The sequence below is a fragment of the Hyperoodon ampullatus genome (genome assembly GCF_949752795.1).
Source record: "Hyperoodon ampullatus genome assembly, chromosome: 1".
NCBI lineage: Eukaryota > Metazoa > Chordata > Mammalia > Artiodactyla > Ziphiidae > Hyperoodon > Hyperoodon ampullatus.
The window spans coordinates 225,383,500-225,408,152 of NC_136914.1; the positions used below are offsets into that span (position 1 = coordinate 225,383,500).

General features: G+C 52.8%; 1 protein-coding gene across 1 annotated transcript in view; it reads left to right on the forward strand.

Annotated features, from left to right (window-relative positions):
- The window catches only part of PTPRE (protein tyrosine phosphatase receptor type E), a gene marked incomplete at its 5' end in the record, with an annotated part of 165,975 nt that overhangs the window by 98,538 nt on the left and 42,784 nt on the right, over window positions 1-24,653 (forward strand). The gene's annotated exons all lie outside the window — the stretch shown is intronic.

A 24,653-nucleotide genomic window follows, 5' to 3' on the forward strand; every position in this document is an offset into this window, starting at 1 on the left:
GTTGGAGTCTCGGAGCCCCGGACAGGTGCGTGCGGGTGGGCTGTTCCCTGGCCTCCCCGCCTGCGCCACCTGCTGGCCATCTCTGCTATCGCGTCCGGGTTTGCAGCGACTGCGCATGCGTGGAGTCAGGGTCTCGCCCCCGCCAGCATTCTTGATGCTTCCAAATTCGGGTGCAAGTTGAGCCAGTAAAACAAATTATAGAATTATAACACTTGAATCACTTGAAAGCTCTTTCTTGGACACTCCTATCCCTCTGGGATATTCCGCTTTCTAACTCCACGCTCATTATTGTGTGTCTGTCCCATTAGCCTGTGAGCATCTGAGGGGCACCCTGCACCCCCGGAGGGTACCACGCCGCTGTGGGTGCCTCGAACGTGCCGGCTCAGGGGCGGCACCCTGAACACGGGGTGTGTGTCTGTAGCTGCTCCCTCCCACCTGCTCAGAGCAGAACATGGGCCGAGAGTTCACTTGCGTCCCTATGGGTCTTAACAGACAGGCCCTGTGCCCTTCGACCACAGAGGAGGGGGCAAGAGACCTGGCCCGGGGTGACAGGTAGAGGAAACAGGTGTCAGGGCTCTTTACACTAGACTGGCTGCCTTCTGGAGCCTCCCAGTGAGTCACAAAGGCAATTTTGGGACAATGAAATGCCCCGGGGATAGTTGCCATCCTGGTCACTCAGAAGCCCAGCAGCTTCCTGGCCAATACGCCCAACTTCTCCTTGCCCTCTGCTCGTGAGACGCAGCATCCCCAGGACCCAACAGCTGAAATATCCGCTGCTACCTTCTTCTCTTGCTTTGCCAAAACCCCAGGTGGAGCTCCTGACCAAGGTAGGAACAGGGAGAGACTCCAGCCTCAGGAAGGAGCCCACCCATCAGCTTCTCCCGACAGCCGTGCCGCTGACTGCCTGGATTTCTGCTCAATTCAGGGGTCGTGATGATGCACGTAGTATGCGCTAGGCAAGGTAGGGGCATGGTTTCCTGCCCACAGGAACTTCCCAAAGTCCGGAATGGGGCGGTTGGTCCCTGAGGCATCCACAGTACCCAGGACGTCTATATCGAAGGCAAAAGCAGAGTAGACTTTCAAGTGTCTGGTGTGGTCACTCCCCACAGCCCCACCCTGACCCACTGAAGTTCTTTTCAGGGCAGAGCTGGCCCCCAGTCAGAGTAGAAATCCCCTGAAGGCAACATCTCTGTCTAATCTTGTTGATTAACAAGGCCACCTCCTATGCTCTGTGTCCAGAAGACACTCAGTAAATATTTGTTGAGTGAATAAACACATAAACAAATCTCTATTACTGGCTCCTGGTCGTACTCAAATCAGCATTTCTTTAAAAATTCATGAGTGCCATAATGTTTCCCAGAGTGAGAGCAAACCATTTTATGAAATAAGCATGAATTTTCTATTAAAGAGAAGAGTATCAATTTATTAATATTCCCAAAGGGTACCTTTTTTGGTTTACTGCTGTGCTGCTGTTATAATTTTCCATAATTATATGGTGTTGATGGTAGTTTACTGACGGAGCATTGATAACGGAAACTGTAACCCTGGAACTATTTTACTTAAAGTGTTTAGCCTTACCAGATGGAAAGTAATCAGTTAGCTGAGTGGAGGGTGGCACAGAGAATAGACTCCCCCAAAACTGTAAGGAGGGGAAACACAGAATTGTCCTACGGATCTGAATCCGTGTGATCTAAACAAATAGCAGGTAGGCTGTCTATTAGAAAACCTGTCGGGCTGATTTAGAAATGGAGGGAGAGTCTGAATCCTGAGTGCCACTGGGGGCTGGTGGTAGAAAATATCTTGATAGAACTCAACATTTGGGGTAGAGCCTGTTGAGAAAAGCAATCCTGTAAACAAACAGTCCCACATTATTAAGAGAGGGTGTTTAAAGAGCGGTCCCTGGGGCTTCCCTGGTGACGCAGTGGTTAAGAACCTGCCTGCCAATGCAGGGGACACGGGTTCAAGCCCTGGTCCGGGAAGATCCCATATGCCACGGAGCAACTAAGCCCGTGCGCCACAACTACTGAGCCTGCGCTCTAGAGCCCGTGAGCCACAACTACTGAGCCCGCGAGCCACAACTACTGAAGCCCACCCGCCTAGGACCCGTGCTCCGCAACAAGAGAAGCCACCACAATGAGAAGCCTGCGCACCGCAGCAAATAGAGAAAGCCACGCGCACAGCAGCAAAGACCCAACGCAGCCAAAAATAAATAAATAAATATTTCACCAAAATTAAAAAATAAATAAATAAAGAGAGGTCCATGACGGAGGTCTTGTTTATTTCGTTCACCGTTGTAGAGTAAGTGCCAGTAAGTAGTTGAATGAATGAATAAATGAATAAATGAAGCGACAGTTGACTTACTTAGATTAGACCCAAGCGGCCTTGCTTCAGGCGTGAAGTGGGCCAGGGCTTCAGAAGGGACCCCGGCCCCTACCTCCCCTCCAGACACAGAGAGTGTGTGTATCCACCATGGTTGAGGTGCCCAGGGAGGTTCCAAAGCAGCTTCTTTGAGTTCCGAAATATGGCGAGTTCTTTTCTTAGTTGCAATTTTCAGGCAGAATTTTCTTCCAAATAACCAGAGGTGCGGTTATAAATAATTCATGCACATTGTTTCCCAATTATCATTTTTCAGGAGATGCCAGCAGTTCTTTGAAGTCTTTCCTTCTTAAGGGACAGCGACCCACCCTGTTGGGCTGGGCCAAGCTTCTGCCCTAATTAGGCAGTTACACAAGAGACCTGGGCGAGGAGGGTGGATTTACTTTTAATAAGAGAAGATTAAAAACTGTGTATCTGCCGCATATTAAAGAAGACGGAACCAAATTAAAATCCTCCCACAGCTGTGGACAGTCGTGGTCTGAAAAGGAAGTGTTTCACTTGGAATTACTACAACTTCTTGCTTTGAGTCAGGAGAAAATTCAGTCTCCCCCAACCCCGATTTCAGAATCATCTGTTGGCGTTCTGAGCGAGAGTGCTGGGGATGGAGAGGCACTTTAAATCCGGACACCGGGCCCAGGTGTCCCTTGGTGGAGTGGCAGCCACAGGCTGTGTGATGAAGGAGGTAGAGTGGGAGCCGTGTGGCACGCTGCCCACCCAGGCTCCTGGTAAGCGGCCAGCTCACGCAGCCTAGCAGGAATTCAGGCCAGACCTGCTTTTCCCAAGAGAAGCCAGATCTCCAGGCTTTATGTAGACTCTCCCCCTTTTTAAATATTTCAAACTAATTTAAATCCTTTTAAGTCATCAGCATACACCTACTCCTTGAACCCAGCAATTCCACTTATAGGCATTCCTTCAAATGAATGAAAAACACTTGCCCACAAAAAAAGACTTGCACCCAAGTTCATAACAGCTTTGCTCATAATAGCAAAAAACTGGGAAACAACCCAAGTGTGTATCAAGAGGAGACTGGGTAAGCAACATGTGGTAGTCGTGCAGTGGAAAACTCTTCAGCAGTGAACAGGGGTGGACCTCTGACGCCCATGGCCACAAGGATAAGCCCTGGAAACCTGTTAAGTTTAAGAAGCTGAACACAAAAGAGTATTGTGTTTCCATTTACAGGAGGTTCAAGAACAGGCAGAGCTAACCATCTCTGTAGACAGAAACCGGAATAGTGCGTGCTTCTTGGGGTTGGGGGAAGAGTGGACAAGAAGGAAGTTTCTGGAAAAATGGCCAGTGCTCTTCATGTTGACTGCATGGGGGTATACATTTGTCAAAACTCATCAAACCGTAGGCTAAAGGTCTACATTTGACTGCATGGAATTATATCTTTAAAATTGTATCTTTAAAAATCAAAGAAAAGGGCTTCCCTGGTGGCGCTGTGGTTGAGAGTCCACCTGCCGATGCAGGGGATGCGGGTTTGTGCCCTGGTCCGCGAAGATCCCACATGCCGCGGAGCAGCTGGGCCCGTGAGCCATGGCCGCTGAGCCTGCGCGTCCGGAGCCTGTGCTCCGCAACGGGAAAGGCCACAGCAGTGAGAGGCCCGCGTACTGTAAAAAAAAATAAAAATAACAAAAAAGAAAAGAAAAGAAAAGAAAAACTTTCAAAACCCAACGCACCTCAAACCTAGACTGTCCGTGGATCACGCTGCGTCAGCAGGCTTGGGTTTGTGACTTCCGTGCTTCAGTGAATTTTTACCCCTCGAAGCATCCAGGTGGAGAAGCACATCCCTCACCAGCAGGTGTGATGTGATGTGATAGGGGCGGGCGGGATGGGCAGGAGGGTCCCCCTGGCCAACTTGCTGCCCAGCCCATGAAATGGCACCATTTTGAATTTATTGCTAGGAGTTTGACTTTCCTTCAAATGCAGTTGAGAGGCACATGTTCATCTTTTCAGAGCCAGTGACGGTGACCTGTCAGCCTTCCTGTCTTCCTGGTCGGGGGACCTGTGCCGGCTGGGGTCTGGGGAGAATAGGGACAGAGGGCATAAAGCCCACCTTTGCCCCGGATCAGTCAGCCAGGCGTCTAGTGGAGCCCCTCCTGTTCCTCCTTTCCTCTGCAGGGGTGTCGGGGGTGTGGGCGAGGAGAGTGCCCGTCCAGGAGGAAGGAAGGCAGATGTGTCCAGGTGCACGCGTGGAGCACCTGCTGTGTGCGCGTGGGGCTGCCGAGCCAAGGAGCCGAGGGGCTCACACATGGGGGAGACGGACAAGGCGGTTGCTCAGGGTGCACGGGGGGGAGCAGGTGGCGTGGAAGCAGGTACCCGGGTCTCCCGGGGCACGGGTTCCTGGAGAGCTTGGCTGGGGTCAGAGAGCTGAGGCTCAAGAGGAGTTTGGCTGGCAGAGCAAGTGGTGGGGAGACCAAAACAGCAGGAGCCAGTAATCTACGGGGAGCAAGAAGGCTGGCGTGTCTGCTGGGTGGGGGGAGGGTAGGGGGGGCTGGAAGGCGAGATGGGGCCACCGCCCAAACCCACCCGACTGCCGTCTGGCCTCAACCCTGAGGGCAGTGGAAGCTACTGATGCGGCAGGATTTTCATTTGATGAAAATCGCGACCTTAGCAGCCTTGAAGGCCGGCTTCAGAGGGGCCCCTCCCTGCCTTCCCTGCGGGGCCCACAGGGACCGCACACAGATCCGGCCCCACATTCGGTGGGCTTCTCGTCCCCGCGACACACCCGCAGACGGGCTGCTGTCCTCCACACTCGCCCCCCAGACTGAGAGTGCGTCCTGGACATTTTCAGAAAGCAAATGACTGATGGAGGTGGATCCTGGAGGTGATGGGAGCTTTGGAGTGGGGAGCATGAGAGGGGCTTCTGAGATCCATGGCGTCCTGTCCAGAAACCTGAATCACAGTCCTCGACTGGATGGGAAGCTCTGTCTGCTCCCCAACGCTGCTTCCTGGGCTCCTGGTCGCACAAGCGTCTTCAGGGGCGTTGATTTCAAACAGCAAACAGAGCCATCAGGCTGCCCGGTGGCTTCTGGCTCTAAGTCAGACACAGTGCCTTCCTCTGCCAGCTCCCTGCCATCCTGCCTCTTGAATCTCCCGTCTCGTGGTCCAGTCAAAACAGGTCTTGTTCACGCAGCCAAAATCTATACGCGTGCGGCCTTGGCGGTGCCCATGTTTCTTCCTTTCCCAGAAGTTCAGTGAGACAGGGCGGGACTGGTGAGCTGCCCAGAAGACTGTGCTGTAATTGCGGTGTTTCCACCTCTCTGTCCCCCCCAGGCTCGTCCTGGGCCTTCAATAGGCCCCAAGTGCTGGGGAGCGAGCCCTCAGGCCAGGCTCTGCTCTGTGTGGTTCTTCCTTCTCTAAATGCTGCACGTCTAGGGCCTTCTGTAGGATTTGCCTTTGTAGCCAGAGCGTCAGCCTGGAGCACGTGTCTGCTGCTCTGTGACTCTTCGATGGTGTGCCCTGCTTAAGCCCGGCCCATCTGCTCATTCACTCATCTAGTCATTGCTCGACAAATGAGTACCCACCATGTGCCCTGGGATTGTCCCCAAGGTCCCCCTTGGACCGGGCTTTCAGACCAAAGCCAAGCTGGTGAATGGAGAGGAGGTGGGAAGGGTTGCTGGGGCAGGGTCCCGTGGGAGGTGCAGGGTGACAGCACCCACTGTGCCCCCCAAGGACCCCTGCCCTTCTGCATATGACCTGTGAGGATGGACAGTCTGGCTTTGCCCAAACTCAGAGTGATGGTCCCTGTGCAGCAGGGACCCTTGTGACAAGGAAGCACCAAGAGCCTCTCCAGGGAGATCAGGATTCTCTCCCTGGTCTCCCAAAAGGCTTTGCTGCGAGGTGGAAGCTGTGTGAGAGTGTGTGTGTGTGTGTGCACACGCACGCTTTGCAAGGGGCTACTGTGGGAATGAAAGGCAGAGAAATTATGCTCAAAGCCAAGAAAATTGATCGCTGGTAATTGACAGTGGGCCTTCTTACTGAAGTGTCAGAATTTAAGCAACCAGTGATGTGCTTCAGACGCGACAAGGTGCACAGTTGTGCCTCAGAAAATCCTGGCTTTGCTGTTGGCTCAAGGGTGACATCTTGCACTGATGCAAAGCCAGTTTTTACTTGATTTTGATTTTGCTGATTGATCTCTTGATCCCAAATCCAGATATAATATCATCGGACCACAAATATAAGCAGTTTTTTCCACTGAATTTCTGCCGTTTGGTTGCCAGCAACAGAAACCTACTTAAGGACAGTTCAGTGTACAAAAGAAACTGCCTTAGTCTGACCGTGGGTATTTGGGTTTTAAAGCCTGGATAACTAGATAAATCTGGATCTAACCTCGCCTCAGTTTATATTAGATAACAAAACGACACACTGGGCTTTGGAATGACAAAATGGCCAGTGGCTTCTTCAGATCCCCTGGCCAGCTGGCCCGCCCCCTGGGAAGCCCTGCCTCCACTGTCCTCCGGGACTCCGACCAGCTGGTGCCTCTCCCTCCGGTTTCGTGTGGATCGAACTACCAAGAGCACAACCCTGGACAAGCTCACAGCACTGAGGCTCCTGGTCCATCCTGAGGGGTCGGTGAGGGGGTCCAGCCTGGGGGCCACCGGGAGGGATGGACTTTACTGGGAGCCACGTGAGTTGAGAGGCGTAGTTAAACCGTATCTCAGCCCTGCTCAACCCAAGGAGAGGGCATTTGTGCACAGGAGGGTAGAGGACCCAGGCGCTGAGACCCAACGTCTCGGGTGCAGGTGGCGTCCATCCTCCATGTGCTGTGCTGGCGTGGAGGAGACTGTGGCCTCCTCGGTGGGGCCAGGGTCCTCATCCTGTGAGCCTCGGCAGCCAGAGCAAAAGCCCTGCGGGTTTGGGAGCTGATCACAGAATGGAGGCAGGCTGGATTTAATGGAAGCTGAAGTGCAGTGATCGGCTGGCACCTTGTTCCACAGACACTTGCAGCCTCAGGGCGGCTTCTGCACCCCTTCTCCCGGGGCCACCTCCACCCTTCCCCAGGGAGTGGGTGCCCCGGAACACATGCTGTTTCCAGAATTAGCCCAAGTAGAGCATTCGGAAGAAAGTCAAGCTACAGCACCCTCCAAAGCCAAGAGTCTGTCATTCAATGCTCCTGCCGGGACCCAGGGTCACACAGCGATCTCTTCTGCTTGCACGGTGCCCAGGAGTCTGGCCACCACCCATTACAGGACCTAGGTTGCCTGCTACAGAGGGGAAGAGAAAGGTCCAAAGACACCTTTCAAAATGCTCTTGGGGGGAAACAAAGAAGGAAAAAAATGATGCTGGAGTTCCAAGTTTCTTACTGGATCTTTTCCCTTTTGCTTCTCCTGAGGCTGCTTTTAGGTGAAGGGTCACCATCTTTATTTGACTTTTTTGTCGATTCTACATCTTTTTCCCAAGGGCTTTGATTTCCAGTGTAATCAACCTCAGTTTTCAGGAACGATTGTAGAATGTGCATTTAGTTATTGATCACTGGCCAAGCTCTGTGCCCAGGCGATCGGCATATTTGCTGAGTTAAATTAACCCAAGGCTGCAGCAAGGATATCTAAGCAATTAGGTGGAGGGTGTTGGCTTACGGTCCCTGAAGTTAGGGATGGAAGTGTTGGTTTATTTACGGACCCTGTTTGAAGGACGTCACAAATTGATTTACTGACACAGCCCAGGTGAAAGTTGAGTGGAAGTCACAAGGTAGAGGAAGTGGTCTTACCTCATCACCCCCTCGGAGGTGTCCCGACCATATTCTGAAGCCCCGGAGAACTCTTCACATGCCTCGCTTAAAGCACAAGCCCCTCCTCCCTCAGCAGCACCTGGGCTCCCCAGGGGCACCCAGCACACCTGCTCCCTGCAGGTGCGCTTCTCAGATAGGACCCGAGATGAGGGCCGAGAAAGCAGGGCAGGCCAGGGCTCCCCAGGCTCTTTGAAAATGGTGTCTGTGCCTCTGAGAATCTTCCTGCGTCGGCAGGTGGATCCACATGGCCCTGATGGGTGTTCTTCTGGCTGTTAGTGAAATTCGGGTCCAGAAAAGGAGGCACGGCAGCTTCAGAGTGGTGGGGGCCTGTCCTTCCCCGACCCCAAGCCGTCCCCCTGGCAGAGGCCCAGGCTTCCCTTGGCCTCCTCCTGGCAGCGTCCCTACAATGTTACTAGATGCTTTGCAAACTCTGCCCTCCCCCTGTGTAGCACCTCCCCCTGTGTAGCACCTCCCCCCGCCCCGCCCCGCCACGCTCCCCGCCCTCAGGAAATGCAAGACCCTGAGATGGCATGACTCCCAGGAGATCATATTCAAGTTCAGAAGAGGAAGCAGACAGGAAGGCACACGGATCAAAACCCACCCGCTGTCAACACCAGCAGAGACTGCCAGGACGCGGGCTAGGGTGGAGAGAGCAGAGCTTCCCAGGGCAGGGGCAGGGCCCTGGAGGTGGGTGCGCTGCCCAAGTGGACGAGGGCACGGGTGGCGTCCACCCAAGGGAGCTGTGTGGACAGGCCCGAAATGATGGCTCAGGTGGAAAGAAACCACCATCACTGAAGAGTCACCTTCAGTGAGATTGTAGTGCTTTGGGCTGTAGCACCAGGACATCTCCGTGAATATTAAGGTACAATATGATGAGAACAAAAAATAATCCTAGTACCTTTCCCAGGGAGTAAAGATCACCCTTCATATTTGCTACACATAAATTGATAGCACCCTCCCCTAGGGCCATGGCGATTTCTGATTGAAATAGTAACAAGAACCGAGAAGGCATTGGGGCAGGATCCTTGGTGTCTATTAACTGTTGTTTACTTATATCTGTAGAGATTAACTTTCTGTCTTCTGGGCATTTTTTTTCTGGCTCATAAATAGTTATTCTGCAATAATAATTTGGTTGGTTTTGGTAAGATCTAAAGACTATCCCAACGGAACTGTCTTGTCACTGCTGAGGTGGTAATTTTTAATGAAGAAAGGATTCAGTGATGTTATATCTTCTGTGAAATGACAATCAGCTACTGCAAGTGTAGGAAAAATTAATTGTTGGTACTTTGTGAAGCTCACGAACAACTGATTGTGAGACATTTGTTTCACAATGTTTCAGGTGAGGCCGCAGAACCTTCGTCCGTCGTCTCTGCTTTTACGTAACCGCCACTCAGGATGAAGAGCTGCACTTAGAGGTTTTCAGGGGTTTCTTCCTTTGTTCTTTTTTTTTTTTTTTTTGCAGTACGCAGGCCTCTCACTGTTGTGGCCTCTCCCATTGCGGAGCACAGGCTCCGGACGCGCAGGCTCAGCGGCCACGGCTCACGGGCCCAGCCTCTCCGCGGCATGTGGGATCTTCCCAGCCCGGGGCACGAACCGCGTCCCCTGCATCAGCAGGCGGACTCTCAACCACTGTGCCACCAGGGAAGCCCTTTGTTCTTTTATGATAATAAGAAGGATGGTTTTCTTCTCAATAGGGAAAAAAACTGCTGCAATAAAAGTTTAGCTGTACTTCATTACTGTCTTATTTGGCCCCAACTATGGAAACATGGTAAGTTTCATGTTCTCTAGCAGGTGGACTGGTCGTTGGACTCGTTGGTGTTTAAACACATTCAAGTACAGCTTTGGGGTCGGTGAAAATGTGCTTTGGAGAAGCTTCCTTGGATCTTCAGTCATCTGTCAATCTGTTGTCTCTCCTGTAATGGAGAAAAACTGAATTCTTACAGAAGAAGCTCCTTCACTTTTTCTTCATCTTCAAGAGGGCATGTTGCATAAAGGGAACTTGCAACTTCTGTAGGAAATTGCAATGATCCCCTAACGGACTTACAGACACGCCTGTGTTCTTACGGGCCCTTCCTTGTGGCCAGGGAAGAGTGCTGCCATGTCCTCAGCCCCTCGCTGTGCTGATTTTGCCCCAAGTATCAGGCCCTGTTCAGCTGGGCAGGCAGGGAATTCAGTGTGGACCAGTACATGAGAGGTTCAGATACACAGGGGCTTTACGTCGTCCTTGGGATTTTTCAGAATTTGTTGATGAAATCCATCTCAGCCTGTAATACACAAGTGTGCACACAGGTCTTCAGGAGTGCGTATAAAATAAAGCACAGAGATGAGTTATAAAGGACCTTTTGGGCTTCCCTGGTGGTGCAGTGGTTGAGAGTCCGCCTGCCGATGCAGGGGACACGGGTTCGTGCCCCGGTCCGGGAAGATCCCACATGCCGCGGAGTGGCTGGGCCCGTGAGCCATGGCCGCTGAGCCATGGCCGCTGAGCCTGCGCGTCCCGAGCCTGTGCTCCGCGACGGGAGAGGCCACAACAGTGAGAGGCCCACGTACCGCAAAAAAAAAAAAAAAAAAGGACCTTTTACTCTTAGACGTAACGGACTTCCTGAATTCTTTGAAGAGCAGCTGCTACTCTGTTGCTGTGTCAGCATCAGCGGTAGTAGATTTGGTGGAATTCCCAGTGCGGACACTTTGCTTGGGACCCTCCATCTGTTCCTTTGAGGGGCCCCTGCTTTGCTCAGGGAAATGCCTTCTCCAGGTTCTAAGCCTCACACTAAGGAGGTAAGCTCAGCACACGGCCAGCTGAGGATGGAGTAACAGTAGGTTTATTGCCCCACTTTACAGACAAGTAAACTGAGACATCCGTCCACAGCCACCTGCCTTCTCCCCCTGAAACTAATAACTTAAAGTTTCCAAGAGACCAGTCAAATTTGGGCAGAGGCTGAACTTCCAGGGCTCGTATTCCCCCACACTATACACCCTCTTCTTCCAGAATGTACCCTTTCGTCCAACAAATCAAGTCTTGTTCTCGAATCCTGTAAAGTTCAGTTTACGGGCGCCAACTTGGGCATGGAAGCCAGGTCCTCTGTGCCCTGTGCCTGCACGTTCCCTGCAGACCTGAGCCCGTCCACGCAGCCTCGCCCTGTGTACCTGAGCAGTCAGTGCCCATTTACAGGCGGCTCCTGCACACCTGGTCTCCTTAGAGCCCCTAATCTCATGAACGCAAGAGAAGAAGAACATGACACGAGGACAAGAGAGAGATTAAACTAAACGTCATGTACCCTCTGCCCTGCCATGGAGGACAAATTACCTACTTTTTAGGAAAAAGTTGAGGGGCTAAAGATCCAAGTCCAATCACCATGTTAAATTCTACTGACTTTATTGAACAGAAAGGATTTCGTGTTGAGACTTTTACTTTAGACAGTCCTCAAACCAAGCCTGTGATGTTTGTGACGAAACTCCCAGTTCTGCTGGGAGAACTCCCACATTCCCAGGGAATCTCAGCTGAGGGTCTGGGGCTGCCCTTGTCTGCGTCTGCCTGGGCTGGGCCAGGGGAGCTCAGGACCAAGGACTGGCCAGAGACCCACTTACTCATGACCATGTTTATCACTAGCGTCGGTGTAGTGGAGTTTCCGGCCCCATGTCTGGAAGGGTCTGAATTGCCAGGACTTCAGTGAGACCCAGAATCTGGCAAGTCTGACCCGTTAGGTGAATGATCTGAGCTTGTGCTGTAGTTTTCTAAAGGAGAGTGAAAGTCAGTGTCACGGCAGACTAACTCCCAAAATGGACACGTGGAAATCTCCATTGCCATGACCACTGGAGGAGAAAGGACGTCAACAGCCCTGCACGTCACAGCTACCACGGAGAAAGGACTTGCGCCCCCTGGCGGGCAGGTCTTGGGGCCCGGGGGCCAGCCCTGCCGGTTCCCACGGCCTTGGAGCAATTGGCTCCCCCTCTGCCCGTCCCCTGGTTCTCCCAGATCTGTCTGACTCTTCCTTCCTAGTCTGTTTGACTTTTTTTTTTTTTTTTTTTTTTGCGGTACGCGGGCCTCTCACTGTTGTGGCCTCTCCCGTTGCGGAGCACAGGCTCCGGACGCGCAGGCCCAGCGGCCATGGCTCACGGGCCCAGCCGCTCCGCGGCACGTGGGATCCTCCCGGACCGGGGCATGAACCCGTATCCCCTGAATCGGCAGGCGGACTCTCAACCACTGCGCCACCAGGGAAGCCCTTGTTTGACTTTCTTTTCTCCGGGAGCCTCTAGGCGTCAGTGGTCCCAGCGTTCACTCCATGTCCCATTTCTTCTTTCACTTTTGCTTTGCTCAGGTCCTTCAGCCATTGCCAAGGTCACCTGCCTGCTGGCAGCTCCCAAGCTCCACCTCCAGCCAGAACCCCCTCGGAGCGTCACACCTGCCTGATGGACATGACCTGCCGGGTGGTCCACAGGGCTGCAGACTTGACCCTGAAGGCGCTGTCCCGCCCCTCCTCCAAACCAGCCCCTCCCCAAGGTCCCCTTCTCCCTAGAGCTCCTCTCTGTTCTCTGGGCTGTACGCCCCTCCTTCCAGCGAGTTACAGACCACGACCCTGACACCCTCTGATAGGGGAACCAGATACAGCAAATTAAAACCAGCCAAAGGAAGCCCAGCGAAATGTGAGTTCCCAGTAAACAGCAGATGAGTCTCGGTATAAGTATCCCCGTGAAATATTTGGGACATACCGATATCTGGGTGCTCCGTGTTTTACCTGGCAACCCTGCTTCCCAAGTATTTCTCCAGTCTTTCTGTGCACGCATTTCCGATCCTTCCCATTTCTTGCCTGGATGCTGCCGTCTTCCAGACACGCCGAGCTCCACAGAGACATCAGAACCACATCCTCTCCCGTGTGCAAGGCCTTTACACCTGGAAACCACCCGGCGTGGCTGTGTCACGCCCTGCTCATGACGAGCCGTCCCAGCGGCCCTGAATTACTCATCATACCGGACCCATCATTTAGCCAAAGGGCCTCGCAGATAAAATATGTAAAAGTAAGTTGCTGCGTTGCGGCCGGCCTGCTGTGCCCTCTGCTGTGGCATGTCCCACTCACGGCAGCATGTGCCCTTTGCGTGGATTTGGAGTGTGCCGGGCCTGCAGGGGGTGCCTCTCATCTGCCCCGTGGCCGTGAGTTCTCTGGGCTTCCCCAGTGGTGGTAAATCGTGAACTCTGGGTTGGGCATGAATGGGCTGCAGGTGGGTGTGTGTTTACAGACAGGGGTGGGAATCGAGGGGCCCCGGCAAAGCAAGCCCCCAAAACTCCCAAGGGTGGAAGGGTCGGCAGACTGCTTTGCTGTGGCCTTAGTGACAGGGGGCGCCCCACGCAGCAGGGTGCCCACAGCTCTGCACACTCCTTTTGCGACGCAGCATCCCCAGCGCCACCTCCCTGCACCTGCGACAAACCTCTCACCTGCCCACGCTGCCCGCAGCCTCATAGCGCATCTTTACGCTTTGGAAGTTGCCCTTCGGGAGCGCAGAGGAGTGGGGAGGAAGAGGCCTGCGCGGGGGGGAAAGCCGAGCCCCGCGTGCCGTGCAGTACACGGAGCGTGGGCGCCCCGTGGGAGCGGGTGAGCGCCAGAGTCCCGCGCCGGGCGTGGGGACTGCGGGCCTCCGGGAGCTGGGATGGCCAGCCTGGGCCTGTCCCCTTGGTGTTCACAGGGGAGGGCAACTTCCTTTCCGCCTCTGGCCCCGCTGTGTCGCACACACCGAGTGTCTTCATGTCTCTGACGTTTGTGGTTAGAACCGGCCTGGTTGGGACACTGTAAGCTGCCCCCCAGGCTGGCCGCCGAGGCCTTGGGAGGTGGGAGGCTGCACAGACCCGAGCTGCCCTCACTTCTCACCCGCACTGGTCCAGAATGGCTCTGCTCAGAGACCTTCCCGCCAGACAGCAGAGAGCCCCAGAGAACCTCAGAGACAGCACGCGTGGCCCAAGCCCGGAGCCAATGGGGCCGTGTCTGAGGGCTGACCCACGCCCGTCCATCCGGGCTCCATTTCGAGGACTCACTTGTCCTTGAATTAAACACATGGCTCATCTTCTCGCTGAGGTGAGAACTCTCAAAGTCCCTCCAGTCATTTCTCTAAGGATAGTGATGAAAAATAACCACGCAGAGAGTTTGGACGATAGATCGACGTGCTCATTGCTCCCGGTTTTCCGGATCTACTTTTCTTTGTGAGGCCCGTGGACCTCGGTGAGCTTGAAGCAAACCTTCAATAGTGGAGAGCAGAGAGGCCCCTTTTGCTCCTAAAAGCAGGCAGCACTTTGTCTCCTAAACATATCACTTTGTCATCAAACGGCAAGGTACATTTTCAGATGCTATTACATCAGCTGATTTTATTGTATCAATATTTCCCCCTATTAAAAGGGAGAGAATTTAGTTAGCTCTGCGGAAGGGCCATTTTTCCTAATGGATTGAGAACTCATGGCCTCAAATTTGGAAAAAGACTGTGGTATCCATTATTCCGAGGCCAAGTAACGTCACCTAACGGTGGCTGTGACATCTGCTTTCCTCACACCCGTCTCCCCACACTGCGTCCTCTCACTCAGGACCCAGCCTCTCCTTGAGCTGAGTTCTCTAGTTCTCTTGTCTCGGGGATTCACTGAGCCCAGGACATGCCTCAGGCTGCAGACGGGGCACCCTCATTCCCCCAGTGCTCTCTGCCCTGACAGCCTGGGTGGTGGCCAGCAACTCACCCTCTGACCTCCCTGTCCTTGTCTGTCCAAGGCAGAGGTGGCGCCCGCCTCTCTGGGCGGCTGAAAGGGGAGGCTCAGACGAGGGGACCCTGGGGGACACGACGGGCGATGCAGGCCCTGCCTGGCCGAACTGCCCAGGCTTGCCTCCTTCATTTCCCCCTGGCTGTCTTTCCCCTTTTTCTCTCCTAACACATGGGCTTCCTTGCTAGTCTCCTTTCAATGATGTTTCAATGGTTTGACATTTAGACCCGTGCAGTTGCCTTTGTCCAAAAGCAATTAAGTTCCAAACTTCACCAGCTACGATAAAAAGCACCCTTTTGCATCTTTTCCTTTTTAACAAGCAAAGCCTTCTCTGAAAAGGCAGGATGGCTGTGGATACAGGGGGAACTTGCTAAGTCTGCACATTTTACTGCTTAAGGGGGTCTTACCATTGTTATTGAAATCTCTCATCCGTGTAAGTATATTCACCCCTGAAGCTTGGGAAAGGTCTGGGTTTGTTTCTCCTTTACCGTGAAAACACATCTTTCTTCTTTTTATTCTTCCGCAATGCGTAGAAAAGTAATAATTTTGCCCCGTGGGTAATATTGTCCTGATTTTCTAGAAGACAGGTGTGGGGGGATCAGGTACCAGACATCTAGGTAATCAAGGCCCCAAGGCTCCTGGCGTCCCGGCTTCCTCAAGGGTTTATCAGGAGGCCGGGAGGGGCTCAGCTCTGCGCCCGGCAGGCAGAAAGGGCTTGACTCGTCTTATTAGGGGTGATTTCAGAAAATTGCTGCTGCCCCGCCCTGTTTCCCAGGCGAGCAGCTGAGGAAACCGCTGTCTGTCTGTGCTCCTGGCGGCTGTTTTCCAAGCACAGTCCTTTCTCAGGGGCCTGAGGGATGGAGGGATGCCCGGAGCCCCAGGTTCATCTCTCACCGACCCGCACCCCACGGGTGTCGAGCGGTAACCCCGACTGTAGGTGAACAGCAGTGCTTGTTGGTTTTCTGGGACCACTGAGGTCCCCTGTGTGATCATCCTGGTTGCAGCTGCCTTTCTGCCCTCGGGATTTGTCAGCAGGCAGAAGGCTCGTCCTCCTGGCCTTCGCTTTGCTCCCTAGCCCGGAAGGGTGAGGGCAGCGTGTGCCTAACTGCAGGCCTGGGAGCGTGTGCAACTCTCCGTCCGCGCACACACCCCGCCAGGCTTTGTGCACACGTGGCCTTCAAGGGTCTGTAAAGCAGTTTGGGGTCACCTGAGAGGGGGCGATGGCTGGCCTTTCTCTTTCCGCTTGCCCTCCACTGAGGGCCTGGATGAGCAGCTGCAGAGAGCGCCCCTAGCCCATGCCAGGGATGCCCCCTCCAGTCGGGCAGACCTGGCTGGCTGGGACGACAGGGGGTGACAGCCGCGGGAGGCTGCCCAGGGGCCTGACTTCGTCCGGCAGCAGCAAAGAGGCCGAGAGGCCTGGGGGCAAAGGGCGTGGGTACCCCGAGCCTCCCCCCTCCTCATCCCCAGGGAGAGCCCGGCAGGCAGAGGGAGGCCTTCGGGTGGTTCTGTCTGACTTTGGCCAGGGGCCTGGCAGCTTGCCTCTGCTCTGGAGACCAGAGGAGCATGGGGTGGGCTCCTAGAGAGTACTGAGCTTCCCCAGCCTGTCTCATCCATTATCCTCAGAACCTTCCAGAGAGGGCGGGTGGCAGACATTCTAAGCCACGGTGCTCAGGCTCAGGGGAGGTGAGGAACCGTTTCTGTCTGCAGTTCGATAAAGGATCTGCACGGCTCTGCCTGCCTCCGGGCCGGGCTGGGGGGGTCTCTCTGTGGAGCCTGGAGGCCTCGCCCCGGGAGGACACACGCAGCCACCCCGGGACCTGAGCCCACCGCCTGCGCAGGCGGAGTCGCCCACCCTGAGCTCTTCCACCTTCTCCTTCTCCAGCTGCCTCTGAGGGTCACTGTGACTGGCGTTCCCCAGGAAAGAGTGGGGAGCAGGGGACACAGTGCCCTTGGCCCTGGCTCTGCCCCGCCTGGGCAGGTGACAAGGGGCACGGGCTGTGCCTAGCTGGAGGAGGCTCGCACCGCTTCTGCTCCTGGCCCGCAGCTCCCAGCACAGTTGAGGGACCCGTCACTAAAGCCCAGGGGGACAAGGGAGAGAGGCTGTGTGTCCGGGTTGGGGCCGACTTTGGACCCTGATTATGGGCTGGCTAAGGCCCCTGCACAGCCGGGCTGGGTGCACGCACTTGGGCTCAGGGGCTGCCGGCGCCTTGCCCCACCTACGTGCATTGGTGGTTCCTGGGCATCAGTGTGGCAACAGCCGGATCTGTCCAAGCTGTTTCTGAAGCTTGTTTGCAGAGAAATGGTTCTTTTGTGGGACAACAGGGAGCTTATCTCCCTCGACACAGACCATCCCAGGAGGGCACGACCTCCACAGGAGACAAACAGAAGGGACAAGGCACAGACCTTCTTGACGAGGACCACGGAGTGAGTGAGCATCCAGGCTCCGGGCCAGCAGGCTCCGTCGTGGAAGTAGCAGCTGCTTTCCCCACCCCAGGCTGTGCCCACTGCTCTGGCTGCTTCCAGGGGGAGTGATGGGGTGGAGGTCTTCTCGGGAAATAGCAGCAGTCACTTTGCTGAGGTTAAAGTCTCTCTGCAGCACGCGTGGTGCCCCGGTAGTTCTAATAACCAGCCCAGGCTGATGAGTTAACAGGATTCACTCACAGTTATTATCTCGTTGGATCCTCTTGTTTTACTAATTGGGGAGGAAGTTCAGAGAGGTGAAGTGGCCTGGCAAAGACCTTCATCCGGGTGGGGGCGGGAGAGGAGAGAAAGAGAGAGAGTGTGAGAGCAACAGAGATACAGAGACAGAGAGATGCTAAACGCAGCTGGGCCTTCAGTCCCGGTAGAAGGTGGACAGGAACCTGCTCTGCTTTGCCTAAGGGGTTTATTTCCTTCCACCACGTTCCCTGAGCATCTCCCCTGTGCCAGATGGACGCACGCATGAGAGCAGCTCCGCCCTCAGGAAGCCCCGGGGCAGGAGTCATTCTGCCCAGTGGAGTGAGCTTTACTGCAGTCCTGCTGGCACGCTTTTCCTGGATGTCTTTAAGGTAACCCTCCTCAGCGTTGCCAGGAGAGACCCTCGGTCTTCCTTATCCTGGGCAGGTCCTGGGGCTTCCTAAGGACCACGTTCTCTGCATGGAGGACCCCCCTGGCTCCTGCTGCCCCCCTGCTTCCTCCTCCCACTTCCCACCGTGGACCGGTTGACTCCTCACTGAGAAGACACCCCTCTCCCCAGGCGGCTTTGCAGACCTCCCTGGACAGGGTAGGTGTCCCCGCCCGGCGCTGCCACCTCACCGTGTGTGGCCCCCTCCCAGCACGTCAGAGTTGCATTGTCATTATTTAGTTATTTCCTGTCTCCTGCTGAAACACGAGCTCTGAGGGAGGGAAGGCGGTGCTCGCTTTGTTCCCTTGTCTCTCCAGACTTTGGCAAACAGTCGACTCGGTAAATATCCCTGAAAGAGAAAGAACGAATGAACAAATAATCAACCCAACAGATCGTTGCCCGTCTACAGGGGTCACGCAACGAGCCAGTAAACTCATGCCTTTGGAATCAAACGTGCGTGTAAACCTAGCCACCGAGGTTTAGTCCACCCCTCCCTGTCTTTGGGCAGCTCCACATCTCATCGCAGGTGGGTGGAAGCAGCGTGGTCCGAGGTTCACCCGGTGGGGCTCACCCGGCCCTTAGAGTTGGCCACCTTCTCCTCTGTCGTCCACACTCCTGAGTGGAGGGTCAGTGGAGACCCACTTGTCACTGTCCTGTCACTGAGTCCCCAGGGACTGCTGCATCAGCATCTCCTTAGCAGCTGTTTTAGGAACTCCGTGCGTGAGGATGATGGATAGAAGATGCAGGACGTAGTGCCCCGCAAAGCATGACTTTTCATTTAGATCAAACGGCTCTTCTTCGTTAATTTTGCCTGTTTTCAGCTCCAAGTGTCATTGTGCACTTACCGAAGGTGAAGTGACAGGTGTTAATGCTCCCATAGCAGACCAACCTCACAAACCATCAAAGGAGGCCAGTTTGAGATCAGAGATATTGTCAAGCAGTGATTTTCAAAATCGGTTCATTCTAATCTTAGTTCTGTGGTTTTTCCATTTCACGGAATCCAACCACAGCTTGAACATTTGCTCCGTCAAAGATAAGCACCTGACATGATTGCTGATGTTACTGCAAATTTGGTGAAAGAATTCAACATCTATGATACAGTTATTTGTTTTGTAGGATAATATAAATGTTTGTGGTAAGTGTATCACCCTCAGAATTGATTGTGGTATACAAATAATTTATAATTGTGTCCACACCAACTGGATGTTCTGTCAGTTAAAATAGAAGCTGTACATGTCAGACTTTATAAATGGTGATAACTACAAGAGTAATTGAACTAAAAATGTACGGTAATGAAGCCGATGTTGAATTTTCTAAAATACTTCGGCTCATAGCATGAATTTTCCCTTCTCTATTCAGCATCAGATTTCAGAAGTGTTTAGGCCGTCAAAGAATTACTTTGTAAATCAATCGGAGTGTCCAAATGGTGAACTTTTCTCTAAATGAGGCCCTAAATGTTGGCTTCATTCTGTTATAAATTAATTGGAAATATTTAATAGTAGCCATCAACAAATAGAACACCAAAAACCACAACCACAGAACAAAACAAAACCAAAAACTCTCAGCTTTGAGACTTTTATAGAATTACAAGTATTGAAAACATAGTTTATGAACAGGAAGACATTAAAATTTATTCCTACAAAAGCAAGGAAGGGATAAACAAGAGCTCACAAGATGCTAAATGAGAGCTCACAAGATGCTATATTGAAAAAAATTACAAGCAATTTCATGAAGAAATGTAAATATTAAGGATATTGAAGAATATATTAAAAGTGAAACATACTAAGAACAGACAAGGCTAGGAAATTTATTGGAGCAGGTGAACATGTACTGAGAATAAATATTCTGTTCATGTTTTTATTTTATTTTCATAAAGACAATGTAAAAAGCTCCCCCCCCAATATTGCTGTAATGTGCATTGATATGTTAATTTTGTCATCTAGAATTTTTTAAGTTTTAAAAATAGTTTTTGAGCAGAACTCCATAATAGTTTCCCATTTTAATAAGACCAAAATGCTCTTCAGTAATTATTTTAGAAAGCGTATAGCTTTAGTTGTTTTAGCCCCTGCTTCACTCTCAAAAGGGTCCTGATTTGGATGAGAAAGTACACGGCGCCCATTCTGAGGGCTCTAAGTGCGATGGCTTTAAATCTCGACGGCTCCCAAATCCTCATGTGCTCTGTTGTGAAGGAGCCTCGTCTGTTTTATCAATGTAATCGAGAACAGAAGAACCACCTGGGAGGGGCTGGAGCTGCAGAAGGAAAACACTACCCCCTTGGGGAAGCAGGGGGCAGTCTGGTTCGGTCAGCCAGGACACCCAGGGCTACTTGGAAAGGGCACTTCTGGGCCCCTCTGGGCAGGAGGGGTCAGCCAGGCAGCCCCTCCTCAAAGACAGCGGCTCAGGGAAGGCGCCAGCCCTCAAAGCGCTGCAGACCCAATCGCCTGGGGTGGCTGGGACAGTACCCGGTCTGCTTGGGACACCCAACACCCAAATGACTGTAACTCACACCGGCTGGTAGGACCCCAGGGAGCAAGCGTCGGTCTCCGACTTGCTGGACCTCAGAAGCTGGTGGGACGAGTCAAGGAAAAGGGGAGGCGGGGCCGCGCGTGAGGGGAAGCTTGTGAGCAGGGGCTGGGGGTGGGCAGGGGGCAGGAGAAGCCCTCTCCTCCGGCTCCACCTCCATCTGCTTCTGTCCTCCTGTCCCCCAGCTGCCACTGCCCGGTCTCCCGCCCAGTTCCCCGTCCCGTCCCTAAGCCAAGCACCCCATCCTCACCTGTCTGCCTCCCACTTACCCTTGGAATGAACTCAAGCCCAGCCCTCCCTTCCAGCCAATCCCCAGACCCCCCTCCTCTTGGTGGTCTCCACTAGAATGGCCCACAGCCCCCTGAAATACAACCTGTCGTCCCACCGCAAGGACAGCAGGACAGTTCCCGTGGGGTTGCGGTGAGGGTGGGAGAGGAACTTTATCCCAGAAGCTCAGCCAGCCTGTCACACGTCATAGGAGCCCCCCAAAGCGGGGCCCCACTCCCCCGTCCCAGCTGATGAATGATGTCCCCTCCCATCCACCTCCCAAGGTGGAAATCCCAGCGCCTCTGACACCCCACTCTTCGCCACGTCTCGCTGATTCCCATCCACGTGGATTCCACCCTTGAAACCCCCCTCACAGGCCGCCTCCCTTCCATTCCCACGGCCCTGCTTTAGTCCAGACCTGCTCCATCTATCGCCTCGACCAGCACATCTCAAATTGTAACGCACATAGGACCCACCTAGGGACCTTCCGAGGGGGTGAGAGGCCTGGGTGGGACCTGGGATCCTGCATTCCTAACCAGCTCCCAGGTGAAGCCCATGCTCCAGGACCATCCTGGGGCAGCAGAGGCTAAATCACACCCCCCTTCCCTCCCCATCTTAACAGTGGCTCCTGATGGCTTCCAGTGCTCACTCGAAACTTTCATGGCGGTTCATTGCTCAGAGCCAAGGTTTTCAGCTTCAGTCTATGTAAAACCCATCACTGCCCATATATTTGGATTTCCAACATCTGGAATCTGGAGTTAGGCCCAGGAATTGGCATCTCTGTTTAATGCCCCCAGTGGTTCTAAAAATGTAGGTTTTTTGGGGGGGTTGTTTTGGTTTTGGGGAGTTTATTTATTTATTTTTGGCTGCATCTCCAGGCTTGTGGGATCTTAGTTCCCCAACCACGGATTGAACCTGAGCCCCAACAGTGAAAGCACCAAGTCCTAACCACTGGACTGTGAGGGGACTCTGATAGTCTAGGTGGTTGATGGAAAATGAGCCTTTAACACCAAACCAAACGCTTTACCATGGCACTCAAGGGCCGTCTCAACTCAGCCCCATCTTTCTGCCTTGCCCATCCCTGCTACCTGCACGTACCAGAGGTCCAGCAGAACAAACCGTCCACTGTCTGGACAGTAGGCCGTGCTGTCGTCTCCCTCAAGCCCCTGTCCGTCCCCTCTGTGTCCTGGAGGGACCGCTTAGCCCTCCACCTCTGGGGAGCCTTGGTGACCTCCCAGGGGAGTCACTGCCCCCATCTTCCGTCCTTGGTGTGTGACCACACGTCTCCAGAGCGTGGGAGTGGGTGTCTTAGGGGTAGCTGTTTCCCACTTGTCCTTCCAGCTCAGGAGGAGCTGTTTCCCCTAAAGGGCAGGGACAGGTCTGTATTCATCTTTGCATCTCCAGGACCAAGCGGGCTGCCTGCCCCAGAGCCATTTCCTAAAGAATAGTATTAAAAAGACATCAAATGGGGTTTAGAAAAAGACAATGTTAATCAGATGTATAGCTGGCTGACTTTTGAAGGGTGTAAAAATAAAGTCTGCTTTGTTGGAAATAATCTGTTTTGATAATCTCAGTTTTGGAGAGCAATGTGCTTTATGCCCCACAGTACTTCACATTTGGTGAGCACACAAGCACGGATTAAATACAACTCATTCCAAGTCAGTATAGATTTAATTACTGTTTGAAGCATTATTTTTGTACTGATTCGTGTCTGTGTTTATCAGGTGGCTTGTGCAAACCCTTTGAGGGTGAATGGCCAGGGACCGGCAAGCTGTCATTGGCCTCTTAAGGGCTCTGATGAAGGGACTCTAGGTGGTGGGCTGGGTTTGAATTCTGCAACGTGTAGTGCCCTCTGCTGGTCACACCAGGCAAATCACCTGCTGCTCCAGGAGGCCCTTGCAGACCTCATGGTGTCTGATTCCTGATCAGCTCGTCTTGTCTGGCCTCTCTTTAGATCATTGAACATTTGGAAGGGAGGGTTTTTAAATTAATGCACGGGAGAGAAAAATGTTCCACCTAGGAAGTCTGCCTCTCTGGGTTGTATTAAACCAATTAATACTTTCTAATCAATTACACTACAATTTACTCAAATATATTTTTTTAGTGATCTCATTTCCTTTTCTCATTTTTATTGAAGTATAGTTAATTTACAATATTGCGTTCGTTTCAAGTGTACAGCAAAGTAAAGCAAAGTGATTCAGTTATATATATATATTCTTATATATATGAGATTCAGTTTTATGTATATTTATGTATTTTACATACACTTTTTTCAGATCCTCTTCCATTATAGGATATTACAAGATATTGGGTAGAGGTCCCTGTGCTATACAGTAGGTCCTTGTTGTTTACCTATTTTACATATAGTGGTGTGTATCTGCTAATCCCAAATTCCTAATGTATCCTCCTCCACCTCCACTATCCCCTTTGGTAACCATGAGTTTGTTTTTTTATGTCTGTGAGTCTGTTTCTCTTTTGTAATAAGTTCATTTGTGTCATTTTGTTAGATTCCACATATAAGTGATATCATGTGATATCTGTCTTTCTCTGTCTGACTTACTTCACTTAATATGATAATCTCCAGATCCATCCATGTTCCTGCAAATGGCATTATTTCGTTCTAAAAAGGAGTAATATTCCATTGTATATATGTACTACATCTTCTTTATCCATATATTAAGAGTATCATAATAGTGCTCAATAACAATTTTTTAATGCAGTGTATGCAGAGTGCCTGTCGGGGGTTGAGGGCTTTTGTCTCCAGCGGCCCAGGATTGGAATAGCGGCTCCTGAGTTTCCTCTGGACTGGATATGGACCAGTTCCCCCGTGGGGCCTCAGTTTCTCAGTCCTGGAGGGATTTCTGTGAGGGTGATACCCATAGAAAGGGTCTAGCACACAGTAGGTGCTCACAGAACGAGAGCTGTTTTGCATGTGTGGCTCACTTAGTAAATCTAAAATATATTTTGGAAACAAAAAAGAAGAAGGAACTAAAAGTGTTGATCGTGACTGTGGTAGTTGTTCTGGGATAATTGTCATGATGTGCTCAGAATGGTTTCATTTTAATAGTGGTGATTTTGCTAGAAAATGATTGGGTTTTTTTGCGTTCATTCAGAGCCCTCTCTAATTACAAGTGTTTCTTGGCTTTGGTCCATTCGTATTCCCGAGGGAGGCTTCTTGCAGGAAAGTGCCATCTGTAGGGCCGGGCGCCCAGGCTGACTGTGGACAGGGCTCGTGGGTGGAAACGGAGGAGGGCGTCCAGGAGGGAGGACACGCCTGCAGCATCAGCACCAGATCCCACCCGGCAGGTGCCACTGCCCACCTTCAGCTGCAGGGAGCCCTCGGGAGGGGTTTCTATACCACCGAGAGGTCACTATCCTGATCCCCAAGGATTTATGGTGTCTTGCCAAAATGGAGCGCTGAGTAGGGGGTCCCAGGTGACCGCCTGCAGGTCTCCTGGGCGAAAGAGCCTTTTTCTCTGTCGAGCCGCATTGCAGTCTGGGTTTGCCCAGCACGTCTGCCCATCCACCCAATAAATAGTTTCCCCCATCCCCGAGGTGCCCGAGTGGGTCTGTCAGAGATGAGCTGACCATGACCCCTCCTCCAGGAGGGGGCTTCCCTCTGCTTCCCCTGAGAGCTCAGACCAGAGCAGAGTCCAGATGCAAGGCCATCAGCCCGGAGTCGTGAAGATTACACGAGATGATCCAGGAAAGCTGCTGGCAAAGTGCTTGGCTCAGAGGAGCAGTGACATGACGCCAGCTCTTCATCCCCAAATCACTATTCACACCTCACGAGGCAGGGGACTGAGCTGAGCTTCCTGACAGTTAATCAGGCTCCGGAGTGTGGGACAGGTGGACAGCCAGGGGCTGGAGATTTTCGGGGACCTTTTCCTGTGGCTCAGGTAGGAGGTACTCAAGGCCGGCACCCG